Here is a 6,000-nt window from a genome sequence, read left to right as displayed (position 1 = left end):
GTATCATATTTTTTCTAGTTTTCTATCTATTTGAAAATTTTCCTGATAAAAGTAGGAATAAATCACAGCACCATAAAAGAAGAATATCTAACTGGGAAGATTATTTGAGATACTTAAAACAGACACACAATAAATGCTCAGGAACCGTTAACTCCTCTAACTCATGAATTCACACACAGGCACACACTCTTAGCATCTTGTCCTTTGAAAACATATTGAAACCTTCACCTTGGGGCAACCTGATAAATCCTATAACTTAATCCTGTTTCACAGCCTTGTATGGGCGTTTTGTATCCAAGATCTCTTGGGCACAAAGACTATGACATTTGCGATGATGGGCCACCTGAGAGTTTTCTATTGACCATTTCTTTCTAAAAAGAAGGATGAGGCAGAGATAAAAGCTGCACCTTTGAAGTTAGAGAGATGTGGGTGCGTCTCCAGTCCCACATGTAATAAAAGCTTGAACTTGGCAGCTGATTGACTTGGTGGAGCCTCAGTTTTTGAAGCTGCATTACAGGATCATTGTGCTGCCCACGGCAATGTTCTGAGGGTGAAATAAGAGCTCGTGCACAAAGGAACTAAGACGTCCAGCACAAGGTAGGTGGAGCGATGGTAACTGCCTCCCGCCCACCCGCCCTCAAAAAGACACAAAGACTAAGCAAAGGTCCTAATTGGGGTTTGGATTTAGGCAGTGGGTGATTATTGTACACACTGATCTTCAGTTAGCATCAGTTATTTTGCTTTCTGTTTTTTATTCGTTTTCTTTTCATTGACATGCTCTAAGGAGAAAATGAGAAATGACAAAAAAAGCTTATTCCAACAAACAAGCCACATTTAGAACATGTCCTGGAAGCAAGACTCATTCAAGCCAAAAGTGACATCTAGCCCAGGTGGCAAGACGGTCCTTGGGGTCCTCCTTTTACCATCAAGGAAACTGAGTCATCAACTGGCCAGAAAGTGGGAGAGTCAAGGCCAGGTCCTGGGCAGTGAGGGTGGATCTGAACATGGTGGCTGTTCTTGTCTGAACAAAATGTGCTTGTGGCAGAGACAGGAAAAGCAGACAGGACAAAAGAAGAGTGTATCTCCTTTTTACTCCTCCAGCCTGAGCCTGGAAGTGGCAAAACCACGGCAAGGAGAACATTCCACCAGTGCACATGCGAGCAGGACGATGTGTCACATGCACAGAGCAGCCGGTTCACTGGGACAGGGGTTCAAGGATCAACAGTCCTCCGAAGGCCCAGAGCAGAGTGACGAGGCCTCCCTCGTATTTGTGAATGCTCTGAAGCAGACCAGCAATAAACAAGACCCAGGACGAAGGGAGTAGAGTGCTGAGATGCTGCCTCCCAGAAAGGAACGGCAGAGTGGACTTTCTATTGTTGGCGTGTGGGTAGGAGATGCCCATATATGGCCCCAAGGCCAAGGGCATGGGGATGATGTCCTCCTGGGACACTCAATCCATATTACAGGTCTGCTTCCGGTAGAGGAAGGACGCTTCCAACCGGTGTGTGTTCCTGCAGGCCCGCTGCATGCGCGGAGAGCAGGGAGGGGCCAGGCCCCAGGGGCGGGGCTTCCACCAGAACCGTCAAGGAGTATCTACACGGACCCAGAGAGACGTTCTTGTCCCAGAACCTAGAGGTGAGCCCAGGTAAGTGAGCACCTAACCTCTAGCCCACACATCTGACCCTCCCAGAGGAACGCGCTCGTCATTCATGCACTCATCCTCACCATGAACATCCACGGAGCGTCACTCCAATCCAGATTCTAGGCTACACCCCAGGTGACTTGAACATTGCAGCTGATCTCCAAGCAATGATTCATTCGTTCACTCATTCATTCATTCAGTGGATATTCCTGAGCATTTCTCTACATAGTAAGTTCTGGAATTACAGCAGTGAGCAAGACAGACCTCCTCCCTGACCTTGCTGGTAGTCTATTGGTTAGAAGGCATTCGGGGAGTCAGGTGACCTCAGCTTAAAGCCCCCGGACAGGTGGGTATGTTGAGCATCAGTTTCTTCACCCATAAAATGGGCATTATCCTACTTTTCCCACAGGGTTGGTATGAGGTTCAGAAGTAAAAGATGGGAAGACTCTACCCCAGTCCTCATAGGTTGGTGAATATTCTTGGGGAGAGAGGAGGTTTTGTCAATCCCCCCTGAGCTATTTCCCGACAGACAGAGAAGTCACCAAAAAGCTGTATCAAGTTACTTATTCATAAATGGGGAGTGGGGAATTTCATAAAGAGACCACTGTGAATGCCGTGACTTATTGAGTGTAGAAGCTTGTTGGGGCAGGGCAGAAATCATTTCCACTTACATTTGAAGAGCATTTTGTGGTTTACAAAGGCGCTTTTGTAATATGTAGAGCACCTCAGCAAGAGTTAGCCTGGCTCAGGTGGGATTCAGGCAGGGGGCAGAAGCTGCTCACCTGGTTGGTCCACTCTGCAGGCAAGAAATTGAATTCCAATATTTGGTTAAGATCTTTATACCCAATATAGTTCAAGAATACATTGAGAATAACTAAATCCAAACCACAAGAAAAAGAACTATATGCAGATCCCTACATACGTGATGTACACCGATGCACACACTACAAACCTTGTCTGTGAGTTCTCGAACTTTCTCAGACAAACAAAATGCATGCCCATCAGTAATCTCTCTTTGGCCTGTAGTAATTCGCAGCTGGTTGAGATAAGATGAAAAGGGGGTAGTCAGGGGATGTCACGAGGGAAAGTTCATTGAAATCTGCCAGAGGAGCAGAAGTTATTTAACAAAATCTTGATGTTTTCCCCCACTTCCCCAAGGTGAGAATCACCTCAGGACAGAGGAGGGTTGACAGGAGCCCTGCTCTCTGACTGGATCCTGTTCAGTAGCTGTACCGTATGTGCCGTCCTGATACCACATGAGTCTCCAGTCCTCCCATCGTCCCACGAGAATCTGAGTTTAACCCAGCCCGCATTGGAACAGACATTTCTTCACTCTGGGACTGAATTGTCTAATTGATAAGAATTCTCAGTCTCTTTGTCTGCAGTTGCTTTGTTTTTTGGAGCTGAGTTTTTATGGTCCTCACTGTTGCTTTCCTGATAGCCGTGTTGAAACCTGGGGACACCTGTTACCTTCCTCTAGACACCCTGCAAAGGTACCTGCTGCAGACGTCTGTAACTGAGAGTGACTTCTGTCTGCTCATCTCTGCGGTGTAGCGGTGGGAAGCTAATACAGGTCACCTGACTATCAGCACTAGCAAGAAATTCTGCCCCATTCTGGGTATGTCAGCAACTCTGTGTTATTTCCTGTATTCCAAAAACAAAACCAAAAAAAAAAAAGGCATGCTCTTCTCTATCTGAGGGAGCCTGTGGCTTCCTTGGTGACCGTTTTCTACTCACTCATGTGTGGACCACCCCTTCACAGCCAATACTGCATTTGAGCCTCAAGATAACACCGGGTTATGGCCAAAACACATAGAGCCATATCAGTTTAAAATTTTTTTTCAAAGGAGCAGGATAGGGTAGTCTTGTCCTTCATCTCATCTAGCTCCAAGCTGACTGAGAACCTCCAGTCAATCACTTGGCTTCTCTGACCCTCAGTCTCTTTGTTTATAACCTGGATGTTTGCTGTCTCTTCATCCACATATGCTGTTTCTTCTTCAGCTTTGGCTACATCTCCATGCAGAAATCAGCTCTGTGCCAGATTTTATAAGAAATCCAGTCACCGCAAGAAGTTCATGATTTTTTAGTGATGGTATCTGAAGATGGGTGGGGTCATGGGGAAAAGGTCAGTTCATGCAATGCACAGCAGCAGTCTACTAAGGAGCCCATGTTCTCCAATGTTCCATCAAGGGTTCTCTCTCTCACGGTTTCCCTTCCCCCATGCAACCCCACCAGCCTCTCCCCACACTCAAGCCCCCTCTTCAACACCTTCCTCCAATAGGAGACGGAGATCTTCTTCTCCTTTCTTCCTGAGAGCATCTCTGGTCCAGACATCTTTCCCAGGCTTCATTTAAAGGTTTCTCCAGACAAAGACAGCCCCTTCTAGAAGGAAGAGTTGAGGATACAAGCCTCTTCTCTACAAGAAAAATGTAAAGGGTAATATAATAACATGTCCCTCTCGCACCCCAGGTTCTGATGAGGACCAAATGAAGGTGAGTGGGTACAAGCATTCTTTGTAAAATGTGAAGTATTAATCAAATGTAAGGGGTGATGGTGGTGGTAGTAGCAGTCACGTGACATTAGAGATGAGAGGACTGACTTGTGAAGTGTTTTTCACACATTTTCAGCAACAATAAACAATAAGAAACATACATATTTGACATCTAGACCTAGCACATACACACACCCCCACATACATGCCCACAACTGAAACAAAGGTTTCACAAAGCAATATCTACCTTACTGTGTGCCGTCTGTTTACTCTCTTCCCTTCTGTTGCATTTTAAAATGCTAGTTGTGGCCCACAAAATTTCTTCCAAAACCCACCAATGAGTCACCAGCCTGATTTAGAAGAATCCTGATACAGCCTCAATCTCATTCTTTAAAGATGAAGAAAACAAGGACCACTGATTTTTTTAAACAAACGTCTACTGCCCACTTACCTGCTCACAGGGTGTGCTGAACTTGGGGAATGACAAGTCTATGTTCTCCCTGAGGATGTCACAGACCAGCAAAGGCCAGGTGAAGAGGCAAGTCTGGGCGATGACGGGCCCAAGTTCACATCATTCCAGGACAAGGACTGGAATTAATACTACTCATAGTTTTCTTTCTTTTTTTTTTTTTAATTGCTTGCCTAGTTTAGTTTTGAAAAATAGCAACACTTTTATTTTAATTGTATTTTTAAATATTTCCATTTGCAACCTCAGTTGATGAAAAATAAAACTTTCTTATAAATGTTCATGACTTTTGCTGTGTGTATATAAATCTGCTGGAGGCTGAGGTCAAAGCAAAGCAGCATCGGAGGGAATAGTAGGCCTTCAGGAGCCAAATAATACAGATTCCTAGGTTTTTATAGCATTTGATAGCTTAAAATACCCTTCCATATAACATTGTGTGCTTTATTTGAATATTCACAATATCCCATTGTTTTATGATTCACATTTTATGGATAGAAAGCCGAGGCACAAGCAGTGACTCATCCAAGGTCACTCAGTCAGCAAGTAGCAGGAATAATAAATCTCCAATGGGTTGTAAGGGACATAAGAAGGCAGCTTAGGTTACATCCAGATTGGATGAGGCCTGGGTTTCTCTTAAGGCAACAGTTATGAAATGCCACTATCCCTCAAAAATTCAATAAACTTCGAGTCATTATAAAAATCATCTATATATTTCAATATATCATAAGCACTCTGCTTTATCATCTCTTTCCTGGCATGGACTTCCATTCCAGGAGTAGATGTCAGAAAGCAGAACTCCAAGGTCACTCCCACCTTTAAGTCTCAGTAAAAAAAGAGCCCCAAGACATAAGCCAAAAGTTCATTGTCTCCACCCCTCCTCCCAACATGGCACTGACTCACATTCTCCACTCCCAGAGTGGGTTTCCTTCTCCAAACTGTTTATTTATTTCTAGAAATTCTCACAAGGCTAATGACAAAAAACTGACATTTGTCTAAAAGAGCTTAGACTGCGAGAAAATGCAAAACCCCTGAAGGGACGGTTGTGTGAACTTGAGCAAGGGGATTTTAAACCCCACTTGCAAATCAGAGCCAGAAGTCATTGCGAGAACGAGACAGGAGACAAGTTCAAGTGCAGTTGATCTTTGCAAGGCCTAGATCCTTGCAGAAAAAAATAATAAATAAATAGAACATGTACTTCCATTTGTTGGGCTTACAGAAGAATTCTCTCTGTTTAAATTTCCTTTGTCTGTCATTAACACACATACACACACACACACACACACACACACACACATTCACACAGAAGCAGCAGTACAAACAGAATTTGAGATGCAATTCATCAAGAATAGTTAACAAGTTTATAAAGTAGGTTATAAAGGTCGCCTCAAGCCCATTAACCTG

At 44.2% G+C, this 6,000-nt stretch overlaps 1 long non-coding RNA gene across 1 annotated transcript in view; it reads left to right on the top strand.

Moving 5' to 3' along the window:
• The first annotated feature begins 633 nt into the window (after nucleotides 1–633).
• Nucleotides 634–6,000, top strand: part of LOC309627530 — a 439,048-nt gene continuing 433,681 nt past the window's right edge. Inside the window, exon 1 of the long non-coding RNA XR_014243794.1 lies at nucleotides 634–6,000. This exon is cut by the window's right edge and continues 24,693 nt beyond it. This is a non-coding gene — a long non-coding RNA (uncharacterized lncRNA).

Source organism: Balaenoptera borealis, assembly GCF_965194805.1.
Source record: "Balaenoptera borealis genome assembly, chromosome: 4".
NCBI lineage: Eukaryota > Metazoa > Chordata > Mammalia > Artiodactyla > Balaenopteridae > Balaenoptera > Balaenoptera borealis.
This window is presented reverse-complemented; position numbering and strand designations above follow the sequence as displayed.